Source organism: Dendrobates tinctorius, unplaced genomic scaffold, assembly GCF_039654945.1.
Source record: "Dendrobates tinctorius isolate UK_male_01 unplaced genomic scaffold, ASM3965494v1 ptg000083l, whole genome shotgun sequence".
Taxonomy (NCBI): domain Eukaryota; kingdom Metazoa; phylum Chordata; class Amphibia; order Anura; family Dendrobatidae; genus Dendrobates; species Dendrobates tinctorius.
In genome coordinates, this window is record NW_027361751.1 from 31,187,762 (window position 1) to 31,211,500 (window position 23,739).

The window sequence follows — 23,739 nt, forward strand, 5'->3', positions numbered from 1 at the left end:
GTAAGTATTCTTAACTAGAGTTGAGCGAAACGGGTCGAAAAATTTCAATAGTCGCCGACTTTTGGCAAAGTCGGGTTTCATGAAACGAAACCCGACCCTAGGATGAGGTCGGCCACGAGGTCGGCGACTTACGAGCCAAAGTCGCGTTTCAAAAGTTTGTTTTGCGCTCTTTTTCAGCCAATCAGGATCCACGGACACTGAGGGCAACGTGATGACATAGGCACGGGTCACCACCATCTTTCAGAAGGGCATGCAAGTGATTGGCTTGCTTTGGGGGGCGTCACAGGGGGTATAAAAGGGCGTGCACGCCGACCGCCATGTTACTCATGCTGATCTCAGAATAGGGAGAGCTGCTGCTGCTGATGATTTTGTAGGGAGAGCGTTAGGCAGGGAAGAAGACACCAAAAACTGCTTCTGCTGCTAGCGATTTTGCCTGTACAACACACCAGTCACTGTGTGTGCAGTGCAAGGGGAGGCTATATAGTGGTGTATCAGTGGTGTTGGTTGTTGGGCTGCCTTCTAAGGCTTCCTGACATTCCTGCATTGCTGTTTACCCACTGCTCCGCAAACTGCTTTTTTAAAAGCAATCCCAATTTTTTTTTTTTGTCCTGCTGAGAAGAAAAAAAAACTGCTTCTGCTGCTAGCGATTTTGCCTGTACAACACACCAGTCACTGTGTGTGCAGTGCAAGGGGAGGCTATATAGTGGTGTATCAGTGGTGTTGGTTGTTGGGCTGTCTTCTAAGGCTTCCTGACATTCCTGCATTGCTGTTTACCCACTGCTCCGCAAACTGCTTTTTTAAAAGCAATCCCAATTTTTTTTTTTGTCCTGCTGAGAAGAAAAAAAAACTGCTTCTGCTGCTAGCGATTTTGCCTGTACAACACATCAGTCACTGTGTGTGCAGTGCAAGGGGAGGCTATATAGTGGTGTATCAGTGGTGTTGGTTGTTGGGCTGCCTTCTAAGGCTTCCTGACATTCCTGCATTGCTGTTTACCCACTGCTCCGCAAACTGCTTTTTTAAAAGCAATCCCAATTTTTTGTCCTGCTGAGGTACTGAGCGTGCATTTTTTCACACCATACAACGGTGTACACTCCTCACACAGTACCGTGTAACGGCTGTTATCACAGCCACAGTGAAGCTATCAGTGTGTCACTCTGAGAATAAAACGAGGACATGTTCCGTTCTTACAGACCTGCACTCTAGGGAGATTCCTATTCTGCCCAATTCTACATACACCTTGTAGTTTGTGATACACTAGCCAATTTCTGCCTGTGACATAGCGCTGTGATATTCATTGGGCCTCACACAATCCAAAAGTGTCCAGTGTCCACAAGTGTGTGCAGAAATTCAAAATCTCCCTTATCCTCTAGTCACTTTGGTCACAGCTGTGCCATCGAGCCTGTCACATAGCGCTCAGATATTCATTGGGCCTCACACAATCCAAAAGTGTCCAGTGTCCACAAGTGTGTGCAGAAATTCAAAATCTCCCTTATCCTCTAGTCACTTTGGTCACAGGCACAGCTGTGCCATCGAGCCTGTCACATAGCGCTCAGATATCAGTGGGCCTCACACAATCCAAAAGTGTCCAGTGTCCACAAGTGTCTGCTGAAATTCAAAATCTCACTTATCCTCTAGTCACTTTTGTCACAGCTGTGCCATCGAGCCTGTGACATAGCGCTCAGATATTCAGTGGGCCTCACACAATCCAAAAGTGTCCAGTGTCCACAAGTGTGTGCAGAAATTCAAAATCTCCCTTATCCTCTAGTCACTTTGGTCACAGCTGTGCCATCGAGCCTGTCACATAGCGCTCAGATATTCATTGGGCCTCACACAATCCAAAAGTGTCCAGTGTCCACAAGTGTGTGCAGAAATTCAAAATCTCCCTTATCCTCTAGTCACTTTGGTCACAGCTGTGCCATCGAGCCTGTCACATAGCGCTCAGATATCAGTGGGCCTCACACAATCCAAAAGTGTCCAATGTCCACAAGTGTCTGCAGAAATTCAAAATCTCCCTTAACCTCTCGTCACTTTTGTCACAGCTGTGCAATCGAGCCTGTCACATAGCGCTCAGATATTCATTGGGCCTCACACAATCCAAAAGTGTCCAGTGTCCACAAGTGTCTGCTGAAATTCAAAATCTCACTTATCCTCTAGTCACTTTGGTCACAGGCACAGCTGTGCCATCGAGCCTGTCACATAGCGCTCAGATATCAGTGGGCCTCACACAATCCAAAAGTGTCCAGTGTCCACAAGTGTGTGCAGAAATTCAAAATCTCCCTTATCCTTTAGTCACTTTGGTCACAGCTGTGCCATCGAGCCTGTCACATAGCGCTCAGATATTCATTGGGCCTCACACAATCCAAAAGTGTCCAGTGTCCACAAGTGTGTGCAGAAATTCAAAATCTCCCTTATCCTCTAGTCACTTTGGTCACAGCTGTGCCATCGAGCCTGTCACATAGCGCTCAGATATTCATTGGGCCTCACACAATCCAAAAGTGTCCAGTGTCCACAAGTGTGTGCAGAAATTCAAAATCTCCCTTATCCTCTAGTCACTTTGGTCACAGCTGTGCCATCGAGCCTGTCACATAGCGCTCAGATATCAGTGGGCCTCACACAATCCAAAAGTGTCCAGTGTCCACAAGTGTCTGCAGAAATTCAAAATCTCCCTTATCCTCTCGTCACTTTTGTCACAGCTGTGCCATCGAGCCTGTCACATAGCGCTCAGATATTCATTGGCCTCACACAATCCAAAAGTGTCCAGTGTCCACAAGTGTCTGCTGAAATTCAAAATCTCACTTATCCTCTAGTCACTTTGGTCACAGGCACAGCTGTGCCATCGAGCCTGTCACATAGCGCTCAGATATCAGTGGGCCTCACACAATCCAAAAGTGTCCAGTGTCCACAAGTGTGTGCAGAAATTCAAAATCTCCCTTATCCTCTAGTCACTTTGGTCACAGCTGTGCCATCGAGCCTGTCACATAGCGCTCAGATATTCATTGGGCCTCACACAATCCAAAAGTGTCCAGTGTCCACAAGTGTATGCAGAAATTCAAAATCTCCCTTATCCTCTAGTCACTTTGGTCACAGCTGTGCCATCGAGCCTGTCACATAGCGCTCAGATATTCATTGGGCCTCACACAATCCAAAAGTGTCCAGTGTCCACAAGTGTCTGCTGAAATTCAAAATCTCACTTATCCTCTAGTCACTTTGGTCACAGCTGTGCCATCGAGCCTGTCACATAGCGCTCAGATATCAGTGGGCCTCACACAATCCAAAAGTGTCCAGTGTCCACAAGTGTCTGCAGAAATTCAAAATCTCCCTTATCCTCTCGTCACTTTTGTCACAGCTGTGCCATTGAGCCTGTCACATAGCGCTCAGATATTCATTGGGCCTCACACAATCCAAAAGTGTCCAGTGTCCACAAGTGTCTGCTGAAATTCAAAATCTCACTTATCCTCTAGTCACTTTGGTCACAGGCACAGCTGTGCCATCGAGCCTGTCACATAGCGCTCAGATAACAGTGGGCCTCACACAATCCAAAAGTGTCCAGTGTCCACAAGTGTGTGCAGAAATTCAAAATCTCCCTTATCCTCTAGTCACTTTGGTCACAGCTGTGCCATCGAGCCTGTCACATAGCGCTCAGATATTCATTGGGCCTCTCACAATCCAAAAGTGTCCAGTGTCGACAAGTGTGTGCAGAAATTCAAAATCTCCCTTATCCTCTAGTCACTTTGGTCACAGCTGTGCCATCGAGCCTGTCACATAGCGCTCAGATATTCATTGGGCCTCACACAATCCAAAAGTGTCCAGTGTCCACAAGTGTGTGCAGAAATTCAAAATCTCCCTTATCCTCTAGTCACTTTGGTCACAGCTGTGCCATCGAGCCTGTCACATAGCGCTCAGATATTCATTGGGCCTCACACAATCCAAAAGTGTCCAGTGTCCACAAGTGTGTGCAGAAATTCAAAATCTCCCTTATCCTCTAGTCACTTTGGTCACAGCTGTGCCATCGAGCCTGTCACATAGCGCTCAGATATCAGTGGGCCTCACACAATCCAAAAGTGTCCAGTGTCCACAAGTGTCTGCAGAAATTCAAAATCTCCCTTAACCTCTCGTCACTTTTGTCACAGCTGTGCTATCGAGCCTGTCACATAGCGCTCAGATATTCATTGGGCCTCACACAATCCAAAAGTGTCCAGTGTCCACAAGTGTCTGCTGAAATTCAAAATCTCCCCTGTCCTATAGACACCTTGTACCTTGTTTTACATTACTATATAGTTTGTTGGATTTTGTCTACATTTCTACCAAAAATGAGGAAGGCTGGTGGAAGAGGCCGTGGAATTGGGCGGGGGTTGGCAGCTGGTAATGATGGTGTTGGTGGTGGATCTGATGGTAGTGGCAAGAGCAAAATAGGACCGAATGCAGGAGGTGTTGAGCCTGCGTCATCGTCTGGCTACATAAGGCCTCGAACGCTTAGTTTTCTAGGAGTTGGCAAACCGCTTTTAAAGCCAGAGCATCAGGAAAAAGTTTTGTCTTACATTGCTGACTCGGCCTCCAGCTCTATCGCCTCCTCTTCTTCAGTTGTAAAAAGTAAAAGCACTGAGTCGTCATTGGAGGCTCATGTTCATGAACCACACCTTTCCTTGTGTCCTTCACCCCAACCAAGATTGAAGGATGACGCAGGCCATACTACTGATTACTCCATGGAGCTGTTTTCACATACCATGCCTGGATTATCAAGTGAAATGGTGAACTACCCAGGCCAAGATGAATCTGACATGGAGTGCACTGATGCACAGCCGCTGATGGATGATTCTGCTGGTACATTCACTCAGAGCACTACATTGTCCTCGCAGTGTACAGAGCCAGATTCTGACCCTGATGAGACTCAGGTGCCCCTTCCCGCACACTATACCACCATACACGGTGACACAGAGGATGGTGCACATGACATAGAAGAGGAGGTGATGGATGACCCAGTTGTTGACCCAGATTGGCATCCATTGGGGGAAGAGGGTGCTGCTTCCAATAGCTCAGATGAGGAGCATCCACAGCAGACATCGACATCGCAACAGCTGTTATCTGGCAGGCCCGGAGCACTCCAAAGACAGGTTCCAAACATCAAAAGAGTTGCTGGACAGCTTGTCCAGAGGGTCAAAAGATCACAGTGTGCTAGGCCGCAAAATGTCTGCCAAAGTAGGAAGAGTGCAGTGTGGCACTTTTTTGAACAAAATCCTCATGATCAGGCCAAGGTTATCTGTAAGAAGTGCGCAAAGACCTTTAGCCAAGGAAAAAATCTGAAAAATTTGAATACCAGTTGCATGCTTAGACATTTAACCAGCATGCACTTGCAAGCGTGGACATAACACCAAACCTCAAGTGCCACATGTGCAACTGATCACAACGAAGGTAGTCAGCAACGCTACATTGTTTCCCCCACTGTAAGCCCACTGGTTAGCACAGCAGCAAATGTTGAGGTGTCGTTGCAAGGCCACAGCAGTCAGGGAATCCCACTGTTATATCAACGAAAGACTGATTCTATGCCATCAGAAAGAACACCAACTCCATCACCATCATCAACCCTCTCTCAGTCCGCCCTGTCCACCGCTACTTCCACCATATGCAGCTCTCAAGTCCAGCTCACCCTCCCAGACACTATGAGTAGGTCAAGAAAGTACTCAGTCTCTCATCCGCGTACACTGGGTTTGAACGCCCACATTGCCAAACTAATCTCGTTTGAGATGATGCCCTTTCGGTTGGTGGAAAGCGCAGCTTTCCGCGAACTCATGGCCTATGCAGTACCACGCTATGACCTACCCAGTTGCCACTTCTTCTCTCGCAAAGCCATCCCAGCCCTCCACCATCATGTGAAAGACCGCATTGTCCATGCACTCAAGCAGTCAGTGAGCGGAAAGGTGCACCTCACAACTGATGCATGGTCCAGTCGGCATGGCCAGGGCCGTTACGTGTCCATCACTGCGCACTGGGTTAATGTGGTGGATGCAGGGTCCACAGGGGACAGCGGTGGTGGGACAGTGCTGCCTAGCCCACGGTATAGGAAACAGTTGGCTGTAGGCGTTCGACCCTCCTCCTCCTCCTCCTCCTCCTCCAGAAGCGAAAGCTCGTCCACAGAGCGCAGTCGTACGAGCACTCCATCTGCAGCTGCCACTGTTGCACACGAGGTGGCCCCCTATCGAGCAGCTAGTGGAAAGCGTCAGCAGGCAGTGTTGCAGATGATGTGTTTGGGTGACAGACACACCGCCGAGGTGCTGGCCGAGTACTTTCAGCGACAAACTGAGTCATGGCTGGGCAGTGTACATCTTGAGGCAGGCAAGGTAGTTAGTGATAACGGGCGTAATTTTGTGGCAGCCATAGCCCTTTCAAAACTCAGCCACATACCTTGCTTGGCTCACACCTTGAACCTGGTGGTGCAGTGCTTCCTCAAAAATTATCCGGAGTTAACAGCCCTGCTCCAGAAGGTGCGAAGACTGTGCGCGCACATCCGCCGGTCGCCTGTACACTCCGTTCGTATGCAGAAGCTGCAGCGATTGCTCCACCTTCCCAACCACCGCCTCATTATCGACATTGCAACAAGGTGGAACTCCACCCTGCACATGGTGGAGCGGCTGTGCGAGCAGAAGCAGGCCATAATGCATTTGTGGGAGGATACACGGCCAGGCACTTTGAGAGCAGACATGGAGTTGACCGGTGTGCAGTGGTCGAAGCTGAAAGACCTCTGTAAATTCCTTCAGTGTTTTGAGGAATGCACACGGCTGGTAAGTGCAGACGACGCCATCCTAAGCATGAGCATCCCACTTATGCGTCTGCTCATGCAAACTTTGACGCACCTTAAGGAGCAGGCTTCTGCAGCCAATGTTGATGAGGAGGAAGAGGAGGAGGGAATCCTTGATGACATTCAGCCATTGTCTGCTCAGGGACCTCTCCTGGACGAGGTGGAGGAAGAAGAGGAGGAGGAGGAGGATGATGGGGATGATTACTTAGGGGAGGAGGATGCATCTCGTGGGGCAAGTGAAAATGTTGGCGTGGCAAGGTCTGGTACAGGGTTTGTGTGTGACTGGAGGGATGTGGATTTGCCAGAAAGTGCTCCTCCAACCAGCACTCGCAGTGCATCATTGACACCGGGAACATTGGCCCACATGTCAGATTATGCCTTGCAGATCCTAAAAAGGGACCCCCGCATTGCCAAAATGATGAACGATGACGACTACTTTTTGGCCAGCATCCTGGATCCACGCTATAAAGGCAAATTACAAAACATCATGCCACAGGAGAACCTTGACCTAATATTGGCTAATAAACAAGCAACTCTGGTAAATCGGTTGCTTGAGGCATTCCCAGCACACAGCAGCGGTGATGGTTCTCACACGAGCCGTACGGGCCGGGGGCAGCTTGGCAGAGGTGTTCGTGGTGCACACAGCAGAAGTGGCGTTGGAGACAGGGGTTTCATGACAATGTTGTGGACTGATTTTTCAAGTACCGCTCACACAACTGGTAATACTGCATCGATGGAAAGTGACAGGAGACAGCAGTTGTCAACTATGGTTACAAACTACTTTTTCTCCCATATCGATGTTCTCCCACACAGGTCATTCCCCTTTGACTATTGGGCCGCTAAACTGGACACCTGGCCTGAATTGGCACAATATGCCTTACAGGAGCTCGCTTGCCCATCTGCAAGTGTGCTATCGGAAAGAGTCTTCAGTGCAGCTGGATCAATCCTGACAGAAAAAAGGACCCGTCTGTCAACCCAAAATGTGGATGATCTAACCTTCATTAAAATGAACCACGCATGGGTTTCCAAGGATTTTGTCCCACCTTCCCCTGATGACACATAGGGTGACAGAAAAATGGCTTGCTTTGGTCCACCTCTTCCTGGGACTTGACCTATTTCACCTTTTGCATCAGCTGAATGTCCAACATCAACATATGCCACTTTCTAAAACTCCCTAACTGTGCTGCCTCCCCCCCCCATGGCCGGGGTCACCACCTAGCGCACGTCACCGTGCGAGTGCCGTTGCCCTGGACAGGTGGGTAGGCCGACTCTTGGGCGCGGGCACTGGCACAGGGTCCTTCATAGTGCAATCAAGTGTCTCTGACGGTGGTGGTGCACACCCGCCGTCAGACACACCGCCATACTATGAGGGGCCCAGTGCCAGTACCGACGCCCACGAGTGGGCCCCTCTTGCTTGGGCAGGGCCCCAGCATTTGCAATCTTTACCTCTCCCTGCTCCTCCGCTGTGTAGTCTGGGCCGTCAAATCCATACTGTGCCTGACACCGTCTGAGCCTGCCTCCTGATGTATAGACATATATTTTGAATGTGTACGCTATCCATACATGTTATCCGGGGATACGGTACCCTTTCTAACCTTTGTGCAATCACGTGCAATCCATACTGGGCCTAACACCGTCTGAGCCTGCCTCCTGATGTATAGACATATATTTTGAATGTGTACGCTATCCATACATGTTATCTGGGGATACGGTACCCTTTCTAACCTTTGTGCAATCACGTTCAATCCATACTGGGCCTAACACCGTCTGAGCCTGCCTCCTGATGTATAGACATATATTTTGAATGTGTACGCTATCCATACATGTTATCTGGGGATACGGTACCCTTTCTAACCTTTGTGCAATCACGTGCAATCCATACTGGGCCTAACACCGTCTGAGCCTGCCTCCTGATGTATAGACATATATTTTGAATGTGTACGCTATCCATACATGTTATCTGGGGATACGGTACCCTTTCTAACCTTTGTGCAATCACGTGCAATCCATACTGGGCCTAACACCGTCTGAGCCTGCCTCCTGATGTATAGACATATATTTTGAATGTGTACGCTATCCATACATGTTATCCGGGGAAACGGTACCCTTTCTAACCTTTGTGCAATCACGTGCAATCCATACTGGGCCTAACACCGTCTGAGCCTGCCTCCTGATGTATAGACATATATTTTGAATGTGTACGCTATCCATACATGTTATCCGGGGAAACGGTACCCTTTCTAACCTTTGTGCAATCACGTGCAATCCATACTGGGCCTAACACCGTCTGAGCCTGCCTCCTGATGTATAGACATATATTTTGAATGTGTACGCTATCCATACATGTTATCCGGGGATACGGTACCCTTTCTAACCTTTGTGCAATCACGTGCAATCCATACTGGGCCTAACACCGTCTGAGCCTGCCTCCTGATGTATAGACATATATTTTGAATGTGTACGCTATCCATACATGTTATCTGGGGATACGGTACCCTTTCTAACCTTTGTGCAATCACGTGCAATCCATACTGGGCGTGAGAACGGCTGGCGAGCTGTTAAGCAAGCTACAGCACCTGTGGTTTGCACACGAAAGTTTTTCATTTTTTCAGGAATGACGGTTAGGCCTAATTCTGGAACTGCGGTTGACCTGCACTTACTGGGAAATCATTGTTCGCGGGTAATAATTGTAATCAGTGATCCCCATCACTAACGTTCAGCGGGTTATCTGCACCTGTAAGCGACAAACGCTGGCCTTTTCAGTGTAGCGCACATGCAGCCACGGACATGTAAGGGCATGACACACCAGTTATTGGCCAATCTCATGTGCCAGAGCCTCACGTGTCCCTCTAGTAAGCCGGACTCGGACCGCGGGGCATGACGGAGTCTCGTTCGTTAACGGAATTAAGCTTGCAATGTGTGCATCTGTTCTGTAGCTGGCATGGTTGAGGTTTCCCAGGTGGAGTCGAATTTAACCGTAGGCTCCACTCCTGGTGGTGCCCTTCTGGACATTCCTTTAAGGTTCAGCTTTGCAACCATACTGCCCACGTAAAACAAACACGTTGCCTTCATGAACGCTGTTTGGAGGGTCATGACTCGTGGGAATAACGCCGCCCAATCAGTTAACCTGCTAGAGAGATCGTTCGTTGCTCCCAAGCATGACATCACACTCCCTAGGAAGAAGGTAATGCCACTGTGGCGACCGTACTCCTGGGGGCGACACAAGTGCACTGATGCCCAGCCACTGCTCGATGAATCTGCTGGTACATTGACCCAGACCACTACATTCCCCTCGCACGCTACACGACCTGAATCTGACCCTGATGAAACTCAGGTTACCCTTCCCATATACAGTTCCATCTTACACGGTGACAAAGAGGAAGCTGCAGATGAAAGTGCAGGTTCGGCCCACCCGCCATCAGACACACCACCGTACTATCAGGGGCCCTGTGCCAGTGCCGTCGCCAATGAGTGGGCCCCCCCTGCTTGCTCAGGATCACAGCACTTGCAAAGTTGAAATACTGTGCAGTGAGATGGAAGATGGGGACGACGAGGAGTCCAGACAAGTACAGGGATTCCCTAGCGAGGAGACTTATTTGATTGTTTTCAATGTTGGGACAGCAATTTTTGGGGAGCACTATACTCTGGAGAATGATAGATGGGGCCCACCATACACTGGAACATTCCAAAGGTGGACATCAGACACTGGAGCAGCATTTACAGGGCCCATTATACACTAGAGCATTAGAAATGGGGCCCATTATGTTTGGAGCATTATTTGGGCCCATAAGACAGTGGAGCTTCATCCATGGGGACCAACATATACTGTAGCATTATGTGGAGCTCATCATATACTGTTTCAAACATTATATGGGACCAATGATTCTGTATGGAGAAATAGATGGGCCTCGTCATGAGATGTAAAAAGTGAAGTATTTTTCATTGTACTATACCGCTATTTCTCTGCCGTATCGGAGCATGATGAGTTGTGGTATGTGTTAAAGGGGCGCTCTTTCGCCCAGGGCACATGAAAACCTGCAGCCAGCCCTCCCCCCCACAACTTTAGCCAAATAACCCCCATTTTTCAGTGCGTAACTTGTATTATGAAGTTAATTAAGGTTGACAAGCTTAAGTAAGAAGAATTGATGCTTTTGGCATTCAAATGGGCACTGTAGGTGTGTTTCCTGTCCTCCTCTCACTGCCGACTTTTATTCCCCATTGACTTACATTGGGTTTCGTGTTTCGGGACGACCCCGACTTTTCCCTATAATCGGACGATCTTGCTCGACCCGACTTTTGGAAAAGTCGGGTTTCACGAAACGAAACTCGACCCTAAAAAAACAAAAGTTGCTCAACTCTATTCTTAACTACCTTCTCTTATCGCTACATTTCTTTACTGTAGTCTACGCTGAATTTTTTTTTAAGTAACCCAGCAAATTTCTTTGAAATCATCACCCAAAGCCTTTTAAGGCAGACTGCCTGTAACACTGATGGGTGTGGGCCCACTGCGCCACTGTCCGGGCTTACCATTGGGGGGGTGACTAAGTGTTTACCGGTATTCACTAGAGCCTCTAATGGTGAGACAAAACGGGTAAACGAGCCGGGTCGTTAAAAGGTGAAAGGAAACAGGACTGATTGCTAAGACTGACGGTAACCAAAAACCTAAGCTTTGGTAACGATGCGAAGGGTGGTGCTGCCTAATATAGTACCTGTTGAATGGCGATCTGGTTGGGGAATCCAAGCAATGCAGAACAGAGCATTGTAAAATTTCTTTACGATCTGGCCATGCCCCTATAGCTAGCTATGTGGAGACATCAGGGATATGAAGCTGAGTTAAAAGTGCTACATGGACTCAGCGCAGCGGCCAGATAGAGTAACGAATGCAGTGAGTAGCATGGTGGAGGGAATGCATGTGAGTTACCGCCGTGACACTGCCTGAGTATTCAGTAAAGCTTCACATTCGGTTACCAAGTGTATTTCAGGTGTTTTCTTCCCCATCCATTTTAACCATTTATTTGCTGTAACCATATCAAACTATTTCCTGCTACACTGATGCTGTTCATGCTACAAGGCTACTGCAACAGTGTGTATTTTCTCTGCAAGCAGGTTTGCCTGTTCAATACTGTTAACCTTTTTTTGCTGAATGCCTTCATCTCTGCCATTTGCCATCTGTCTGCTTGTAGCATACAACTCTGTCATTAACCATTTGTTGGTTGAGAGTACTGGACTGTCTATATGTGAGGGAGGGCCAGGGCCGTAGTCTGTTTCACCCCAGACATGAGATTATCAGCCTCCAAAGTCAGCTGCCACATGGTGAAGGATCTGCCCTGTTGTACAGTCTCCTGCGGTGACACAGCGACCTCCCGGTTCAAACTCACTCCATCTGGGAGTTCCCTCAGCCGTTTTGCCCCAGATCAGAGGGCATCAGCCCAAGCGATAAGTTGCCAAATTATGGAGCCACCTGCGTCCCTGTACTGCCACTGTTTTTTTAAACTTCTGTTCCCAGACTGCTGTGGCACACTGCTGTTATGGCATGATGCTGTGGATGGCTGGACTTCTCCCTTGTCAAACTTTGTGTGGTCACTGCTATCATTCCGGACACTTAAACCCCTGCAGGTGGTTTGGGCAACGTGGCCGACTAACTCCTTTGAGGAAGTTCTCCCTGTCTTAGCTGCAGCTGACCCCTCCTATGTTTAACTATCTACAGTGTGGAATGCTTATCCCTGCTAAATATACTAAAATGCCCCCCATCTAGTGGCCAAAAATGAACACTACACTCTCCCTAACACAAGCAATAATGCAAAACATTACCCACAATATATATACATTATAGCAGCAATAAATAAGTAGATAGAACACTAAGGAAGAGAGTGGAGTATTACACAGTCCTAGTACACCTCTTACATATACACCTACGGTTCCAGAGCATGTCCACTCTCTTGTCTCTGTCTTTTTGTTTTTTTTTCTACTCTACTTGTCTGCCTTCAATCCTACAAACCTGTTGTCCTGGACCTTGTTAAATCATGTGCCACCTGAAAAATCCTGTCCACTGAGCCATCGCCTTCAGTTTGAGTTGCTTACCCTGACCCGCTTGGAGAATCTACATCACCAGTCTAGCCCACAACAATTTGGCCAATTATCATCCCGTATATCGGTAGCTCTAAGAACTAGAACCTGCAGCAGATGAGGTATGTATTATGAAAAATAATGTCCTTACTACTAAAAAATTATTACATATGTTAGAAGATTTTAATATTGCAGTCGTTATTAGCTTATCAATTATGGGGATACAAAAACATAAGTTATACCAATAAATATATAAAATTATGCAAACTAATATACTATTTAGCTTATGCTGACTCATTATGTAAAGATAAACTCCATCAGCTTAAAAAATCTCACTTCTGCTTTTCCTGGAATGTCTGAAATTCTATTATTAGCTAAGAAGCCTTTTCACACCCATGGACAGGAAAATCATACAAATCACAATATTTTTATATGCTCCATTGAATATTGTTTGTCTTTTGAAATGCCCATGTCCATAGGAGGGCCAACACAAAGAGGATGTTGAAAGATAAATTGGCTTTTGTTAGGAAAGAAAAAAAATCTTATTGAGTGCGACACACCAGCACATCCTGCTGAATGTTAGTAAGCTGACCATGTCCCTGTGCGACATATATCCTAGTAATCACGCAATTCGTGCTTCTGAAGTTTGCATCAAAGTAGTTAGTAATCTCTAAGAATATCTGTCAGTAAATGCTAAAATTTCTATGTTTGTCCTTAAATTGGGAGCTCATATTGTCTTTAAATATCTCATACCTCATCTTCCTGTATCTTATCTACCTCTCCTTTTTCTTTCATCTAGGAAACATAAAAAGTTAAGCTAAAAAAAGAATTAATCTAAATAACTTAGGAATTCAAATATGCATTGCCCAATAATCATATCTGTACAAAATATAAAAGCACTTCCACAAAAACTTATCGGGCTTGTCCACTACTGGGCAACATAATGAATTCTCACCTCCTGCAGCATCGATGGATGAAGTTGTCACGCCGCTGCAATGCAGGTAAATGCAAGCTCCACTAGATGGCAATAGAGTGGAGGGAGGCCTGCACACAGCAAGGCCAGACCTGCAATGCAGCAGCAAGGCCACCACCAGGTGGCAGCAGAATAGTCAAACAAGCTGGGTTGATATAAGACTGTACGCAGTACAAAAGGAATAAGCAAACACAGAGTCACAAACAAGCCAAATGGGTCAGTATCGGTCAGGAGCAGATATGCCAAAGACAAGAGACAAAACAACAAGTCAGGATCCAAGCCAAGTCAAAACCAGGGAGTCAATACACGAAAGGGAAACACTGAGTCGGGAAGGGAAGAGGGCATCAACAGACATGGGTTCAGTAAGCAAGCAGCAGGACAAATCAGGGCAAATGGGGTCAGCTACACACGCCGTAGACAGACACTATAACTGACATGGTCTGCAGGGTGCAGCGGAGATAAATAGCAAACCTGAGACCAGACTGAGACTGAGAAAGTTAACCCCTGGCATGACCAGACCGGAAAACGAGGAGGACAGGACTCAAAACCCGGTGAGGATCGTGACAGAGGTGACATTGCTCTGTTTCGTGACCACTGCAAGCTATCAGCTGCTGACTGGTTGCAGCCTTCACTATTTTGTCAGAGCAGACATCCAAACTAATTAGCAAAACCACTAAAGAAGACTCAAAGTCTCCACAAATTCAATTTAAACAGCAGACAAAAATGCAGCAACACTTACCTGCCCAGTTTCAATTGTACTGATGGTGTTTTTGCTGAAGTATTCATGTACGGATGATGACTCTGATGTGTTCATATATCGATAGTGGTTCTGGTGTTGTATTAATGTACCTATGATGGTTCAAGTGATGTATTTATGTACTGATGGGGAATCTGGGGATGTATTCAGGTAAGTACCTCTTTCAATTTCACAGCTCTTGGAATGGGTTCAGTATGGCCCTTGTTTCAACTGTATAGGAATTTAACACCCGAACCATTATAAGTACATGAATACATCACCAGAACCATCGTAAGTAGATTAATACTGTAAATCACCGGAACACTATCAATGCATCATCACTGAACATGAATACAGCACCTATTTTGTAAAGGCGATCAATTGCAATGTCTGGAGAGCCTGCATCACATATACTTATATCGCATGAACCTATAATTACCCGTGTGTCCTTAACAATGGTAAGGAGATAGTAGGAGTTGTTACCAGCCATCATCAGACTGTGGACCATATGACGCTACAGTACTTATTACATGTAATCAGTATCACAAATAAACTCTTACATTCAGGTAACATCTTCTCTGATAGGAGTCTTTCTCATCCCTTTTGTCTCCATGTAATACGGTAGTACGGTTGCACTGTTGAGACCTCACCTCACCTCTCATCCATCCTTATTCATTACTCACAGACACCGTGTCCTTAAACATAAGTATCATGGTATAATGCTCTATGAATAAAAATATGTCCCATGTCACTCGTTATCTCTCCTTATTGTCCCCCATGCTGCCACCTTTCTTTACTGTGCCCCCTCACACTTTCCCACCCCTCCATTTACAATAAAAGTCCCTACATTCTTAAGCCCCTGTTACACATAGTGACGCACCAGCGATCCCGACAACGATATGACCTGGTCAGGATCGCTGGTGTGTCGCTACATGATCGCTGGTGAGCTGCCAAACAGGCAGATCTCACCAGCTATCAGGACCAGTGATGATGTGGGTAACAAGCGCACGCCACTTAGTTACCCGCTGTGTACCTTAGATACCAGCATTCTGGCGCTGGGAGCTGGTATCCAAGGTTAACAGCGGGTTTATAAGTGTCGCGCGGCGCTTAGAAACCCACTGTTTACCTTGGATACCAACTCCCAGCTCCAGCACGCTGGTATCTAAGGTACACAGTGGGTAACTAAGCGACGCGTGCGCTTAGTTACCTGTGGTTTACCTTGGATACCAGCTCCAGCTCGCTGATGTCACGTGCCCCATCCTGAGTGACACGGCCAGCAGGCCGGTAACTGATACAACAGGACGCGGCACATGTAATTGTCCTATGTGATGCGGCCCGCAGGCCGGTAACTAATACAATAAGACAAAGGGAATAGGAAAAACCTGGGTAACATTAACAATGGTGGCCCTGCGATAGGGAAACGGGGAAGTGGAGACCTCCTGCACTCCCCTGAGTCAGTGTCTCTTCACTCCTAACGTTCCCTAGGCCGGTTCCACACCGGGCGACGATCTGGAACCTCAAAACCCTGACTCGCCCTGCACCTAAACCCTTACTAGGGAATTGGTCGGTGCGGAAACTAATCCCACCACTGCACTAAATACACATAAGGAAAAGTGACAAAACAGGGGAACACCAGTTAGCTTTGCTCTGTAGCTTACGCTCCCAGCAACAGAGCCCACCACCTGCGTGCATCTTTTCCTCCACCATGTCCGACATCTGGCTGCGCTGTCCAGAAACGGACCTTCTTAGCATCATAGTGCAGCCTTGGAGCAAACAGAGTCCACACCTGCGTGCAGCTGTCCAGAAACAGAGTCCCGCAAATGAGTCCAGCTTTTCTGCCAAAAAGTCCAGCATGCTTGAGTCCAGTTCTCAGCAACCAAGTCCAGCATTTTGAGTGCAGCTTTACACCGCAGCTGCCACTCCACCAATCCATGCATGAACTCCTTGCTGACACCATTGCTGCGACTCCACCACGCCATGCCAGCACTACTTGCAGACACCATAGCTAACACTCCAGGAATCTCCCTGAGCTGCCCGTGACTCTCCTTTAGCTCCATCCTTCACCCAGGCTTGCTTGCAAATGAATACTCTATCACCAACAGTGATTAACACACCTGATACTCTCTTATAGAGCTATCACACCTGTTGCCTAATTACGTGCACAAACTAAGGTAACCAAAGTGCAATGACCCTAATGGCCACCGGGGAGAAAACTACAACTGAAATCACCACAGTGCAATGACTCTAATGGCCACCGGGGGCAATACCATCTTTGGCACACAGCCAAGGGAAAAAAAAGGTTACTTTGTGCATTTACTCTGTCAGATCCAACCTGGATCATGACAGCTGATCGATGGTCTCCCGCTGCCACACACAGCAATGCATGCTGGCCAGCGGGAGACCAACAATCAAAAAAATGTCCAGGGCTTTTGAGCACGATCAGCGATACCCGACGGGGAGGCCGGTTGCTGATACATGTCACACACAGCGATATCGCTGGTGAGATTGCTGTTGCGTCACAAAACTTGTGACTCAGCAGCGATCTCGCTGTGTGTGACTGGGGCTTTAGGCTTCATAGTGTTCCTTCCTCCCCTGCTGTGCTCACCGACTCTTCAGCCCAGCTGTCACCACAGCAGCGTGATGATCTCATCACATGGCTGCTTATCAGGGATCCCAGGAGCACTCTTTTGCTCCTGTCCCAGCATTCATGCCTTGAAATGTATTCATATTGAGTGCCTACCATATTCTCTTATATTGAAATGTATTCACTCCTGAGAGACGCAAATGCAATTGAATTCAGTGATAATGGAGTCGGCCTTCTGCTAGTTCTCCAAGCAGGCCGCCAGAAGACATTTGGCAGACCACAAGCAGGCCATTTGTTGCGCAGGTCTTATCTATGGAAACCTGCAGATGGGCTACGTGCACTGCTGACAAAAATTCCAGATGGGGGCTGGAGCAGGACACAGCCTGAGAGAAAGCCCCCCATGACTGCAATGGGTGGGAAAGTTTTCAAAAAATGTTTTCGTCTCTGTGCCCTGATTGGCTGGACGGGGTATGGGAGGAGTTGGGAGTGAGGACGGCCTGGGTTAGTGGGGAAAAGTGCAGGAAAACTGCATTCTGGATCAAGAAGCAGGAAACAGAAGACCCACCTGACAGCGCTGAGAATATGGAGTCCGTGGATGCGCTCATGTCCAGGCTCCAGGATGTGGCACGGTCCAGGAGTGGAGCATGGCTTCAGTCTCAGCTGTCCTCTCTTCTCAGTGCTGCTGATGGACAGGGAACGTGCCGGCGGGGCAGGAGAACCAGGCCCCCCGGAGCGATTGTCACTGGAGGTGACCGCGCGCAGCAGGTGCAGGCTGCGGAGCCCCTCCAGGGACCCTGCGGGAGGCGCGAGTGCTGGTGGAGCATCCTCACATAGCGCCCTGCCCGGCAGGAATCCGCCCAGCCGGCCTGCGGGTGCTGTAAGCCGGAGAGCAGGAGTCACGCAGGAAGTACAGGCCGGGCAGGAAGGGACGAAGTCGCGGCCAGGACAGGAGGTATCGCGGGACTCGGCGGCGCCTGGCCGGCACTCAGGCACTGGAGCAGGCCGCGGCAGGCCTAGGGCACAGCGGTGAGGAACAGAGTGGGCGGAGGCGGCGAGGACGGGGACAGTGGCCCACACAGCGGGTAGTCCGGGGGATACCTGCTCTGGGGGGGGGCCTGCAAGACGGGGCGCAAAACAGCACATGACAGCGGGCAGGTGTGGGCAATATAGAGACGTCCTGCCTGGCCCCAGCACTTCGGATGCTGCAGAGAGAGCGGCGGATAGCAACGTCCAGCTGTCTGGCAGTCGGTCAGATGGCGCTGAGGACCGGATGGGTCGGTCCGGGTCTGGGGATCGACGCAGGGCCCGCTCGGGTCGGAGGTCCATGGAGCGCCAGGGGCCCGTGCTCAGGTCCCCCCTGGTGACGAGGAGGCCAGGGGCGTGGGCCGGGAGCAGCGGAGAGGGTCAGATGGATCTGACTCGGGCAGCGAACGGCAGGATAGCGGAGGACGTCTGGACTCTGGACCTTCAGCTGGCGGGGACACAGCACCCGCGCAGCTACGTGAGTATGGTTCCATGTCATGTTTGTCACCCACAGGGGCTGTATTGCAGGAGAGTGGGGGTAGTCGAGGGGATGCTAGGGAGCAACGGGGGTGTAGTAGGCCTAGCGGGGCGGAAGTGCCTGGTCTGCAGGATATTTTGAGCAATATGTTGCAAATTTTGAAGAGACTTGAAGGGGGAGTAATGGGGGAGGCAGCCCCATCTCAGGTGGGGGCTTGGTTAGTGGGACGGGGGTCCGGCACCCAGACAGAGGGGGAGGTGTTGCGGCCAGTCGAGTGTGATGGAAGGGCTTCTGGGGGGGTATCGGTGTCGGTTCAGATGGAAACGTATAAAGGTGTCAAGATTAAACTGGACGATAGGGCTAAGGGAGAGGTTTACGTGTGTTTTGAGGGGCCGTTGGGGGCCCACCTAAAGAAATAGGTGAAGGAAAAGATTTGGCGGGACGAGTATGTCGAGATATTTTCCCTCCTCCCGTTGGAGAAATTTAATTTAGATAAGGGGAAAAAGGACGATAGTAAGAAAGAGGAGGAGGAAAAGAGGAGGTGGCGACTGATTCTGCAGACGTTTGTGAACTGGATGGAAGCATTCGCTATTTTGGCGAGTGTTGTGGGTGAAAAGTTTCCAGAAAATTGTTCGGGGCTGTTTTGCTATCTGGACGCAATTGGGGAGGCACATCGTATTTATGGCGGTCAGAAGGATATCGGTTTGTGGCTGAAGGTTATGGCTCCAGTAAGGTATGGGCAGTCCTTTCACGGGAGCGGGGGTAGTGGCAATCAACAGGCTGGACACGGAGGTAGTGGTCAGGCAACCCAGGGAGGAAAAGAAAAGTCTGGAACGTGCTGGCAGTTTAATGACGGGCAGTGTAGGTAAGGGAATAGCTGCAAGTTCAAGCACGTGTGCTCCCACTGCAACGGGAGTTCCCACGGGGCTTCCAAATTTTTCAAAAAGGGAAAAGGAAAGCCCCACATGGGTACCAGTCAAGGGGGAGAGCCCAGTGAGAGTTCAAAAGATGGCCCCCTTTCTAAATAGGTACCCGGCCCGGGCGGAGGCCAAGGTTATCTGGGAGGGTTTTGTTGATGGCTTCAGGATTCCCCCCCCCGGTCACGTGGTTCCTTTTTCAGTTAAAAATTTGCAGTCTGCATCGTTGCATAAGGATGTAGTGGATGCTAAGTTGGAAAAGGAAGTGGAATTGGGTAGAATGGCGGGCCCTTTTCCCAGTGCACCGGTAGCGGGTCTGATGTTTCCCCCTTGGGGGTAGTGCCGAAAAAGGAGCCGAACAAGTTCCATTTGATTCAGCATTTATCATACCCGAAAGGGTTGTCAGTTAATGATGGTATTGACAAAGAGTTGTGTTCGGTGGAGTATACCTCGTTTGATAGTTTGCAGTGCAATGGGTGCAACGTTATGGTTCAGGGGCTCTGTTAGCTAAAACCGACATTGAATCGGCTTTTCGTTTATTAGTATCCCGTTGCTTGGTTGTTTTTGGAACGGGGGTTTCTACCTCGACAGGTGTTTGCCGATGGGTTGCGCGATTTCTTGTTCGCTGTTCAAGATGTTCAGCACTTTTCTGGAATGGGTAGTAAGGGATGTGGCAGGTGTGCAATCTATCATTCATTATCTGGATCATTTTCTTTTTATCGGTCCCCCAGATTCATCGTTGTGTAAGAATGTGTTGGCAGCCATGGTCTGAGTGGCGGAGCGTTTTGGAGTGCCGTTGGCAGACGAGAAGACTGAGGGCCCTAAGACTGGTGTAAGTTTTTTAGGCATAGTTATCGATTCGAAAAACAAGGAATGTCGTTTACTGGAAGGCAAATTGTCATTGTTAAAGCAGGAAGTCGAGAGGATTGTGAGGTTGCGGAAAGTGACGCTAAAGGAGTTGCAATCTTTATTGGGGAGGTTGAACATTGCCTGTAGGATTATTCCCATGGGTCGCATTTTTTCTCGTCGTCTGGCTGGGGCGACAGCTGGTGTAAAGGCTCCGCACCATTATATCCGGTTGACTAAGGAGCATAGGGAGGACTTGATGGTATGGCAGCATGTTTTACGGAATTACAACGGTCGGTCATTGATGCAGGAGGAGACCATGACCAATTTTGACTTTGAGATCTATACGGACGCAGCGGGCTCTTCAGGTTACGGTGTCTATTGTAAAGGAAAGTGGAGTGTTTGGCAGTGGCCGGAAGCATGCAAGTTTTTGGGTCTTACAAAAAACTTGGCATTGTTGGAATTGTTTCCCATTGTGGTGGCTGTCTCGGTTTGGGGTCCGATGTTTGCGAACCGGAGGGTGCGTTTTCAATGTGATACCGCGAGTGTGGTGTCAGTAATTAACAGTCTGTCAGCCTCATCCCCCCTGTGATCAGATTGGTGCGCGTTTTGGTGCTTCGTTGTCTGGAGTTGAATGCTGGGATCTCTGCAGTGCATGTGCCCGGTGTTACAAATTCCATAGCAGATTCTTTGTCTCGTTTTCAGTGGGGGCATTTTCGAGAGTTGGTGCCAGGAGCGGATGCCTCGGGCTTGGAATGCCCTTCCTATCTGTGGCGAGTGATTACGGAAGAGCGGGAAGATTGATTCGGGAATCGGTGTCGAACCAGACATGGTCAGCTTATGAATCCTCGTGGCGAGTATGGCAAAGTTGGTTGTCAGAATGGGGTGGAGTGGAAAGTGAGGAAGATAAGATGTTGGCTGTATTGTTTTTAATTGGAAAGGCGGCCGACGCGGGTTGGTCGGCGTCTAAGGTGAACAAATTTGTAGCGGGTTTGGCTTTTGGTTTCAGATTGCAGGGATCGACGGACGTTACGAAGCGATTTTTGGTGAGACAGGCGTTGCGAGGCTTTCGCAAGGGTGGTAAAACTTGTGACAGGCGTAGGCCTATTTCTTTCAGTATGTTGGAAGGGTTGGGTAGAATCTTGGAGGGTGTTTGTACTTCTGGTTTTGAGTTGGCATTGTTTAGGTTAGCCTTTTCTTTGGCCTTTTCAGAGCAATGTGAATCTGTGAGTTAGTATCCCGTAGCAAGGACAAGGCCGGAGGGGTGTTGGCGGATGATGTGGAATTTTGTGCGGGGGGCATTGCGTTTTGGATTCGACGCTCTAAAATCGATCAACTGGGGAGTGGCAGGCGAGTAGTGTTGGGACGAGTCGAAGGGGCCCTTATGTGCCCACGGAGGTGCTTAGAGTCGTATTGGGTCGAGTGGTCAGGTAGAGTGAGTCCTTTGTTGTGCCATGCGGATGGCACATATTTGTCTCGTTTTCAGTTCATCGCGGTTTTGAAGAAGGGATTGTTGGAGCTTGGTTTCCCTCCGGAAGTGTACGGGTCCCACTCTTTTAGGATCGGGGCCGCGGCGGAGGCTGATAGTATTGGTTTGGGGGCCGAGGTGATTAGGAGAATTGGCAGGTGGATGTCGGATCGTTATTTATTGTATGTTCGGCGTTAATTATGGTTGTTGAATGCTAAGGAATTTGTTTCCATATTCTGTTATGTTTTTTCAGGTGGCGACCCCTTTCTGGCCTCGATATTCGGACACTCATACGTGTATTGGGGTGCGCTGCGAGCTGACGCAAGGCCAGATGGTAGGCAATTGGGTTTTAGGAGGGACCAGGTGGTGATTCGTTGGTTGGTTTTTCGAGGTATGGTGTGGAGTAGGGTGCTCCCAGAATTGGTCAAGTCCGTTCGCCGTGACAGACCGCTAGACGTTATTGTCATACATGCAGGTGGTAATGATTTAGGGGTCAGGCCTGTGAGGGAATTGATCAGGGACATACGTTTCGACTTTCTGAGATTGTGGACGTCATTCCCAAAAGCGTTGACTGTGTGGTCTGATATAGTACCCAGAAAGAAGTGGAGGCAGGCGAGATCACTCAAAGGGATTAACAGAGCTAGAGTGAAACTAAACCAAGCAGTATCGGGATTTGTATCTAGGAATGGGGGTATTGGAGTTAGGCATTTTGAGTTGGAAGCGGGCGTCGGTAACTTTTGGTTGGAGGACAGGGTTCATTTGAATTCAATTGGAATTGACTTGTGGGCATTGGCAATACAGGAAGGGATAGAGAGGGCCTTGGTGGCTTTGGGGCACTCACGAGCCTGAGGTGGTCAGGGCTGTTCGTGGTTGGCGGGGGGTGGGGTTCTTGGAGTTGACGAGGATTGGTCGGGGAAGGATTTGGAAGTAAAATTCCCAGCAGTTTTTAAAATGGTATGGGGGATCTGGCTTTTGATTATGGGCTCTGGACGGGGTTTTTACCTCGGGAGCTCTGGTGGTTAGTGTCCCGGAATGGGAGTTACAGTGCCCTCGAGCTGGGGATGGACGGCTGAGGGTAACATGGTGGTCGAGTTTTTCCCATTGGGGTTTTGGCCAAAAAGGTTTTAGCCAGATCTTTTAGCTCCAAGAACCCTCCCCTCATATTTTGCATTATGATGATTGCTTATTGTTACATGTTATGATATGTTAATAAACTCGGCCGCTGTAGCCAAAATTATCCAAAGAACTCAAGTTGCAGTGTGTTTTATTTTAATAGCAGGAATATCAGTGGGAGTGGGGTTAGGATTGAGAGGAATGGCTAAAGAGAAGGCTGAACTCGCCATATGCGGTCATGATCTTTGTGAGGCGATTCTAGTTTCAGTATAGTTTTCTTTAAACTCTGTTTTAGAAATAGTATCTCATCTGAAATGTATCCTGTAGTAAATCTACCTAACTACTAAATCAATACTAAATGGCCTTGGAAGCTCAGTCCTAAGGGCAACATCCGAAAGAAACACTTGAATTACAATGCATCGTCTTATGTCAGGAAGATGTAACAGGGAAGCCAAAGTAATTTCTACCTCAATCTTCAAACGCCTCCATTCATGGGAATATTGCACCTCAGAGAACCTATAATGCAGCGTAGTGAAGATTCTTGTTCAGACATGGCTATCCTGAATGACTGCATGGGGTTACTGTAGATCAGAGGCAAACCAGTGAGCCGAAAAGTAACAAAACCAGCTTCATAGTTCCTGAAGTCAGTTTTTAACCCCTTATGGTCCCTATACACATTTGAGTAAATGTGTGGGATTGGCCGACAATGTAATGTGTATGGAGGCCGGATCCTGACTCTCCC